The sequence below is a fragment of the Cucurbita moschata genome, unplaced genomic scaffold (genome assembly GCF_002738365.1).
Source record: "Cucurbita moschata cultivar Rifu unplaced genomic scaffold, Cmos_1.0 Cmo_Scf00015, whole genome shotgun sequence".
In the NCBI taxonomy this organism is placed as follows: Eukaryota; Viridiplantae; Streptophyta; class Magnoliopsida; order Cucurbitales; family Cucurbitaceae; genus Cucurbita; species Cucurbita moschata.
Window position 1 is genome coordinate 4693051 of NW_019268531.1, and position 8101 is coordinate 4701151.

The 8101-nt window shown below is 36.0% G+C and overlaps 1 protein-coding gene across 1 annotated transcript in view; it reads left to right on the forward strand.

The window, feature by feature from the left end:
- The first annotated feature begins 7855 nt into the window (after nt 1-7855).
- LOC111453196 (histone-lysine N-methyltransferase, H3 lysine-9 specific SUVH1-like) overlaps nt 7856-8101 on the forward strand; it is a 4455-nt gene continuing 4209 nt past the window's right edge. The window contains exon 1 of the mRNA XM_023094193.1: nt 7856-7998. The gene's annotated coding sequence lies outside the window, so the exon portion shown is untranslated. The remainder of the gene's footprint in view (nt 7999-8101) is intronic.

Here is an 8101-nt window from a genome sequence, read left to right on the forward strand (position 1 = left end):
TTCTTAATCATGACTTCTTGGTTATTAACCAGTTTTCAAACTCTACAAGTAATGGTTGAGCAGATCATTCTTGTATTGCAATAACAAAGATCTATATTCTATTTGCAGTCGTGAACAATGATTCTCTTCATTTGAGTTTCTCTCATGGCGAACTATGGATCTAGTTTAGTAATCTCTCAAAAGATTGACTTGACCTTATGGAATTGCTGAGAAAGCACCATGTCGTGTTGTGAGATTGATAACAGCTCGTTCTACAAACGTTGTAACCTCGTATTTTTTCTATGAGAAAAGCATCATGAACGTGTCCCATACTCGTTTTAGTGTCTTGCCATTGAAAACAGTGATCTCAAGGCAAACATTTTCTTGTCTGTTTTAATTCTCCATTTACACAAGGCGCCATTAGAATCGTCCTCTAGCAGCAAAATATTATTTTCGCCAACGACCTCCTAGAGGTCTTGTTCTTGTAGATAGGACATCTTGCATGTTGTCCCGTATTGTAGTTGTTGCTGCTAGGTTTCTTGATTCCTCTGACAACCTCAATCATCAATTATTTTGACAACAACTCAGTAATACCAAACAAACATTTTCAACGCTAACTTGCAGAATTACGAAGTACTCACAGCATGAAAAAACTCACTCACAAATTATCTCAAGATTTTGTTCGTATCGTGGAAGATTAAACAGAGCCATCTAACACCAACTTTAGGAACAAACTTTGTATACGTTATGTTTAAAGTAAAGGAGTTCCTGTCAAGTTTATTTAAAGGGTTTTATTTAAGTTCAAGCAGCATAAGGTTTATGATTCATTTATGGAATTAGAAGCTCACATTGGTATTGTTGGAAAGAGGACAACTCCAGCTATATCACTACTTTCACCGATTTTGAAAAAGGAGCGAAGAAACGAGATTAATTGAAGGTTAGATTATGGGTCTACCTCAAATTTTGATTTTGGTCTCTTTAAGTATTGCAAAGAGAACAAAGCTTGAAAATGCATAAAACACAAGAGGTCATTTGAGCCCATCGATAAGAAATCTAGAAATTGGGCATTTTTTAATGGCAAGAATTAGTATGATTTTCAATAAGAAATTTCTCCTCTACAATAAATCTCGTCCTTTCAAACCAATTTGTACAGCTTTGTGGCAAGGAAATGAACAACTTTGGTGAAGAAATCAAAAACTAAAAGCTACTAGAAAGTTGGAACCCATGGATTGATTCTTCGGTAACCTTTTCAAGTTTGAAATTCATAACTTTGACTCTCAAATTTGTCCTTCATAGATTGATTCGGCTAATGGGTCTTATACCATTAGTTTTAGGGTAAATTAATGAACAAGGTTGGTGAAGATATCAAGAGGAGATGAGTTCTCAATTTTTCAAATCAAAAGCATTTTGGAATTAGTTTTCTGGGTAAGTTCATTATCGAACAACCTAGTATGACACGATATATCATACTTATTTTTAACCTAAATTATTTCAAATCAATCACAAATGGTCCATGGGATGTAGGCCTATAAGATTCCTCTGGAAATGGAGCAGAAATACCCACGGAATCAATGGAAAAAACACCAGTTTTAGGATAGCCAGTATCATAATAGCTAAATCTAGAAACGTGTATAATTTACCGTTTAATATAGTTTACAACATTATAGTTTCCACTTGCATGTTTGAGAACTCTGATAGTCTTAACATGTTTATGAGGTTTTTAGCATGCCTAAGTCGATTTTTATTCTATTTATTGAGTATGTTAAGTGTGGTGCATGTTATTGTCCTTAGATGCATGGTAGAGGTTTGGAAACCAATTTATCCACCGTTATGTTTTGGATTATCCCTATGTGACTTAGGGTGTCTGTTATGCTGGTTATAGATTATGAACCACGGTTGTTATTGAGGTACTAGAACCTAGTTGTAGGTCCCGTCGTCTCTTTTGGATTGATCATGTATCTTGTAGGGATGATTAAGGAGCAACTCCTATTCATGAACTAGCCAAGAAAAGTTAGGATCTATGTGGTACATATATCCCAGTTGTCACCTCTTGTGAGTTACAGAAGTCATAGAGGGTATGTTACTGAGGTAGCTTGGGTTGTGCCCAGTGGGGGAGCCAGGTTAGTTACTGTCTTCGTTCAAAAGAGTTATGCGACAAGTAGTTAACTATTCACACCTCCTCTTAGATTAGAATAGGTCAGTTGCTATCTCCGCCCGGAAGGACGATGCGACATGTCAGTTTCTGTTTTTCTTGAAAATGAGATGCAATAGGTAGTTATAACCTGATTCAACTAGGGAGGATTCTCTAGTTTGAACTCAGTAGATAATAAGGTATAGAGTATGTATATTACCTTAGAGCAAAAAGGCTCCTCCATACTTACTAGACTTACCCTAGGCCGGACCTTGTGAGCACATAGGTTGAGGGTCATATTGGCTCGAGGTGCTTTTCGCACCAAAATTATGAGAGATCTAGACATATGTAATGTATAGAGCACCTAAAAATCCATCGGTTATGAACCTAAAGGGGTTAGAGCGTTCTTTAGGGAAGGTATGTATAGTTCTTTCGTACATAGAGACATGAAAAAATTCGTATAGATATTGAGCTCAGGTTGACTAACTCTAGGGGTAGCTAAGAGCACATAACTTAAGGTGTCTAGGATATTTGGTCCCTTTTCTTCCATAGGATATTTGGTCGGAGGTCTTAGTAAGTGGACGACTCGGGAAATCAAGATCATAGGTTTTAAGGAAGAGCTCGGCAGCTCGAGGGGACGAGACAACGATGGCATGAACACGACCTAATTGCATGTACGTGATGGGTCCGTATGGTTGGGATAAGTGATGAAGATCTCTGTGAATGAGTTTTGATAATAGATGAAGGCTTCCAATAATGGGAAACCCTTTTGGACCAGGAGGGAGTTTGTTGCCAAAGGTGTTGCTTTTGAATAGCCATCCTTGAATGAGGTATGTAAGAAGGGAGATGAGTATCATTGTGGCCAAAATCCAAGCCATGCCAATCAAAGATATGCTTGTGAGCTTGCCTCTACAAGCTTAGATATGGTCTATGTGACGTTTTTAATTATTCTAGGAATTGACTCACCTAATTTTGTAAAAGAAAATAATTTAAAATTACTCTTAATAATTTAAATTAGTTAAGTCAAATTTTGAAGAGTTGAAACTAAAGGGGAGTGTATCCGACCCACGTCAAATAGACAGTGTATTCTCCAACTGGCTTCGAATAGTTTAAGTGAGATTATAAAATGAAGTGTATCCGACTCAAGTCAGATAGACAGTGTATTCCCCGACTGGTTTCAGACCGTTCAAGTGAGATTATGAAATGAAGTGAGGACTTCCACTCGGAGATGAGATCCCTACTTCTCAACTTAAGTAACATGAGACAATTTCTCCCCTCATCTTTTTCCTAATTTTAAGGTTATAACAACAACAAAAATAAAATAAAATACTCTTATGGTTAGTTTTGTATGAAAACTTTTGTATTTGTTTTAAAAATGCCCTAAAACGTTCCATAATCTTTTGAAAATACGGTGAAACTTTAAAATATCACATTACTACCTTATAAAATTTTAAAATGTTCAAAAATACTCTTACCATTAGTACCATGTTTAAAAAATAGTTCTAAAATTTTAAAATTAGCATTAACAAGCTTATTGTCGGATAGAAACCGTTTATTTACACATCATAGATGATCTTCGAACTTTGTATATACTTTCAAAAGTTCATGAATATTTTGAAACATAATAGGATGGTTCTGTTCATAGAAATGTATTTTTGAAATTTTTTAAGATATTTTTTTAAATATATTAAAATGTTAAAAATATATCGTTAACGATATTTTTTAAACAAATATTAACGATATTTTTATCTGGTAATATAAATTATATTTATATTTATCAAAATTATTGTGACTAAATTCAAGGTCAAAAAGTATATGAACTAAAATAAAATAAAGTTTGTGTGACTTTTATCTTCCAATACTAATCTTGTAATTATTATAAATAATTTACTCGTTTTGTAATTATTTTTTTTAATTGTTTAATTGTTTTTCATCACAATACTAATCTTGATTTCACTTGAACTAGGGCCTATCAGAAAAATTTTAGAAAATTTGGAGCCCATAACATACGAAAAAGCTAGCTCGAAAAAGCATCGTTCATCCAAATAAGTAGTCACTTGAACTTTCTTTAATGACTACTTGTTGCAATCATTAGGACATACTAACATGCGTACACACCTTACCTTAGGTGGTTAGAATATGCATAATTAGGACTTCAATAGGGAAATTTTGGATGAGAATGCTATGTGTCATAATCGCAGTTTCTAGGCAGCGGATTTTGGCAATTGTGCAAACACTGAGTGAGTCAAGCCTACTTCGAGTTACGTTGCCTGCTGTCGGAAAACGTGAATACAAACCTCGGGTCTCGATTTCAAGAGAAGATTTTAGAAAGTGGGGGAGAGAGGTTTTAGAAATAGAGTTTTAGCAAGAGAGAAATTGAAATTGGTGTTATATGGGAATGTAAGCAATAAAAAAAAAAGTAACAACGGTTTACTGCATATAACTATTAGGTATGGAGAAGTTGACAACTAGTCATATCCCCCTATAGTACATTTTGAGGCATTTCATGTCTATCCGATGTAGCCATGACATTGCCGAAACGTCATACTCATAAAGAAACATAAAAGAAATAACACAACAGGAAAGCGGTAGAAGGAAGCAATAAAGTAGTACAAGGCAAAGGTTTTGGTGTATCACGAGCATGCAGGCATGAGCACATGCCTTGGACAAACATGACCGTGACACTATGTATATTATGAAAAATTACTAAAATACCCCTAGGATGAGAATTTATGATGCATGTCGATTTTAATGCCTTATGTTATGATAGAAAAGAGGATGAGATATTGAGATCTACACTTCAGGTGATTGATGGTTATTATTTGTGCTTTAGGTGATGATAGGAATATCTCTTTAACAAAGCAAGCATGCATGAACCAAGCTAAGATTAGGGTGCTAAAGCAAGAGCTAAAGTGATTTTTACATTAACCTAAGTTAGTACATTTTTAGTAGATCAAAAACCCTAGGATCGTGAGAAGTGATTGGAGGTCTAGACCTAAGTGTTCCCAAAGAGTGAATTAGTCTCGAGTAGTAGGTCCCGAGCGATCTAAAAATGCTAGATGAAATTTTAATCACCTAGACACCCTTAAGAACCTAGTAAATCTCCATTTCAAGGACGACTAAAAGAAAAGCTTATCATGCCTAGTAGTAGTGTGAACAGACTTCACTAAAGTCTTAGTCTCTTATCTCCTACGGTACAATCTTAATGCTGGTAGCACCTTACCAAGTAGTAGAAGTTCACGTATCGTCGAGTTAGGCCTAGGTCGAATAGTTAACGCATTGAGGTGACCATGTGTTGTACATGGTGGAAATGACTAAGGGCCTCTACACTGTAAACCTATCTTGAGAGGGGTTTGAGACAACGTAGATAACCTAGTAACTGGCAAGCACACGAGGCCACACCCCCTCACCTAGAGTGACTCTATGACCATGTGGATGGCCTGTAGTTAACCTTCCACGACTGATGTTTAGACCAACTAGATATCATATTGTCCTAACATATTTTATGAGGCAGTGCCTCAATCTAGGATATTGGTCATTCATTGTTGTGGCTATGCAAGCTAACTAAGTCAAGAGAATAGTAAAGTTAGTTCACCCCAAGCTATGATTCACGACACCATAAATGGGCGAACCACCTCCAAGCCCAGAGTGAGTTTATTAGCAGTAAGAGAATCGCTCAGAACTTTAGGCCTTCCCAGAGACTCAGATAGCTATAAAACTAGGCTCGAACTTCCTAAAACTTAGAGCAAAAACTCATAATAACTTACTAGATTAAGGATGCAATGAGAGCCTACAAGTAGGTTGCTTACTGAGAATATATATAGTCACCCCTATCTTCATTTCTTTTTCAGATGTTTGTTGATAACTCTGAAATAATAGAGAAAAATCTCATGCTCGCAACACTATTTTGTGTATCTTCCATTAGCATGAGTGATTAGTTGGTGAATATTCTACGGTATATCATAAAATAATGTTATGATTTAAAATGACTCGGGCTATGAGCTTAACGTCTGGAATTACACAAAACGAAACACATTATGGTTTGATATATTTCTGTTTTGTAGGTTTATAGCAGCAAGTGTTGTCAAAGTAATAGATGGTCGTTGCTATAGCATTGCCTTCCATAGGAAGTCGTTATTCGTACGTGGGAACTCTTTAGCTAAAAGAGGGAATCACGATCCGTTAACTGAATTTGAGGCAATATATGCATTTTGATAATGGCTAATATTCATAAAATTTGAACGTTACAACTCTTGAAATGTCTCATAAAAGGCCAAGAATTTCGTTACGAGACTATATAAGATCATGTAAGTTGTATTTAAAAGATTATTTGTGTCTTTTTTTAGCTCCAAGCTAAGTTTCTTTACAATTCTACGTAGTTTATGTTGCATATTTAGAATCATTCAAGCTTGAATTGATCCATGTTGTTTGTGGAGTCTGAATTTCAAACCAGTTTTATTGCCTTGAGATATTTGATCAACAAGGTAAGACATATCTTAGTTTTTCTTGGATTGATTTCCATCGTATTGGAACTCGTAGATACTTTAGATTTAAAGGTCATGTCCTTGATCAAATTAGAATCTTCAATAATTGCTTTTATTATAAATAGGTTGAGCTTTTCTCGGATATTCTGTACTACGAAGTTAGATAAAAATGAAAATATTGGGGTTAAAAAAATTTAGTGACCCGAAAAACTCAGCCTATCCATCCTTGCATCACTTATGACCAAGCAACGTATACTCGAGCTTTTGGCTCCGGTTCAAGAAGAAAGTTTTAGAAAACAAGGGCAGAGAGATTTCGAAAAAGAGTTTTGAAAGTAAGATTTGAGAAATTGAAAATTGTATTATATGAGAATGTAAGCAAAAGGTAACAACAACGGCTTACTGCACATAACTAACGGGTAAAAATAAGTTGATAACTAGTCATATCTCCCATAGTACATTTTGGGGCATTTTAGCCCTTGCAGGTGTAGACACGGTTTTTGTGAACGGGTCATACACCCTCGTACTGACCCAATATGGAATTGTAAAAAACTATCTTGGATGAATGCATGTAAAAGAGGTTTGGAACGGGTATGCAACCATGGACAACACGTCTTGGACAAGCAAGACCGGGATATTTGTCATGCGGCCATTAACAACACGCCTTGGACATGCATGACCGTGACATCCTCCCCCACTCAATTGGTTGACGTCCCTGTCAACCGACCCGAACAAGCAAGACTAGGACATGTGTCATGCAGCCATAAGCAACATGCTTTGACCGAACTAATTCTAGGTTGAGTTCAAATAAATGAAAAACCTTATAGATTGAATTAGTTTACATATTAATAAATGATTCAAACAACTCGAACAAGCCTAAGCCTTAAAAAAAATTAAAAATTAAAAAATTTAAAATAAAAAAAAAAGATTACAGTGGTACACGTCACTAGAACATTGTGGGCCGAACAGTTTCGGCCCATTTACGAGTTAGATCACTGAACAAGCTGACGATCAGGTACGGTCAATCCCACGCTTCCGATCTTACAAGACCACGACACGTCATACCTCTCACTACTTTTTGTCGTTTAAGTGGGGGTGGGGCCGCCGGAGTTACTCTAAATATGCTTCCCGAACATATTTCTGAACCGTTCGATCGTCTCCCACGATCAAACATCCAACGGCTGGCGGGGAATCATAAAATAAAATAAATAAATAAATTACAAATTACAAATTAACAATAAAACCAGGGAGCGAAATGATTTTGCTCTCTCTTTTTCTCGGGGTAGAAAATTCGAACTTCAAAACTCAAAACTCAAAAGCTCCCCCAAAGGACAAACAGAGAAACTCCCGCATGTTCAAGCGGAGTGGTTTTGAAGATTTCGGAGTGTGTAAATCGCCGCGAATCTGGTTAGATTTTGAGTTTTGTTTCGACTTATGGCTTCTAGATTTTCGTCCGTTCTTCGTCTTTGATCTGTGATTTGTTCCGTGTTTTTTTTTTTTTTTTTTTGGG